Source organism: Triticum urartu, chromosome 3A, assembly GCF_056163025.1.
Source record: "Triticum urartu cultivar PI428250 chromosome 3A, HENAU_Tu73, whole genome shotgun sequence".
Classification (NCBI taxonomy): Eukaryota; Viridiplantae; Streptophyta; class Magnoliopsida; order Poales; family Poaceae; genus Triticum; species Triticum urartu.
The window spans coordinates 453,067,054-453,068,497 of NC_141875.1; positions in this window are offsets into that span (position 1 = coordinate 453,067,054).

Below are 1,444 nucleotides of genomic sequence, written 5' to 3' on the forward strand. Positions count from 1 at the left end.
ATCTATGATGTCTCTTACAGATTTACCGCTATCGTTTTGGGGTTATGCTCTAGAGACGGCCGCATTCACGTTAAATAGGGCACCATCAAAATCCGTTGAGACGACGCCTTATGAACTATGGTTTGGCAAGAAACCAAAGTTGTCGTTTCTTAAAGTTTGGGGCTGCGATGTTTATGTGAAAAAGCTTCAACCTGATAAGCTCGAACCCAAATCGGAGAAATGTGTCTTCATAGGATACCCAAAGGAGACTGTTGGGTACACCTTCTATCACAGATCCGAAGGCAAGACATTCGTTGCTAAGAATGGATCCTTTCTAGAGAAGGAGTTTCTCTCGAAAGAAGTGAGTGGGAGGAAAGTAGAACTTGACGAGGTAACTGTACCTGCTCCCTTATTGGAAAGTAGTACATCACAGAAAACTGTTTCAGTGACACCTACACCAGTTAGTGAGGAAGCTAATGATGATGATCATGAAACTTTAGATCAAGATACTACTGAACCTCGTAGATCAACCAGAGTGAGATCCGCACCAGAGTGGTACGGTAATCCTGTTCTGGAAGTCATGCTACTAGATCATGATGAACCTACGAACTATGAAGAAGCGATGGTGAGCCCAGATTCTGCAAAATGGCTTGAAGCCATGAAATCTGAGATGGGATCCATGTATGAGAACAAAGTATGGACTTTGGTTGACTTCCCCGATGATCGGCAAGCAATTGAGAATAAATGGATCTTCAAGAAGAAGACTGACGCTGACGGTAATATTACTGTCTATAAAGCTCGACTTGTCGCAAAAGGTTTTCGACAAGTTCAAGGGATTGACTACGATGAGACCTTATCACCCGTAGCGATGCTTAAGTCTGTCCGAATCATGTTAGAAATTGCCGCATTTTATGATTATGAAATTTGGCAGATGGATGTCAAAACTGCATTCCTGAATGGATTTCTGGAAGAAGAGTTGTATATGATGCAACCAGAAGGTTTTGTCGATCCAAAGGGAGCTAACAAAGTATGCAAGCTCCAGCGATCCATTTATGGACTGGTGCAAGCCTCTCGGAGTTGGAATAAACGCTTTGATAGTGTGATCAAAGCATTTGGTTTTATACAGACTTTTGGAGAAGTCTGTATTTACAAGAAAGTGAGTGGGAGCTCTGTAGCATTTCTGATATTATATGTAGATGACATATTACTGATTGGAAATGATATAGAATTTTTGGATAGCATAAAGGGATACTTGAATAAGAGTTTTTCAATGAAAGACCTCGGTGAAGCTGCTTATATATTAGGCATTAAGATCTATAGAGATAGATCAAGACGCCTAATTGGACTTTCACAAAGCACATACCTTGACAAAGTTTTGAAAAAGTTCAAAATGGATCAAGCAAAGAAAGGGTTCTTGCCTGTGTTACAAGGTGTGAAATTGAGTAAGACTCAAAGCCCGACCACT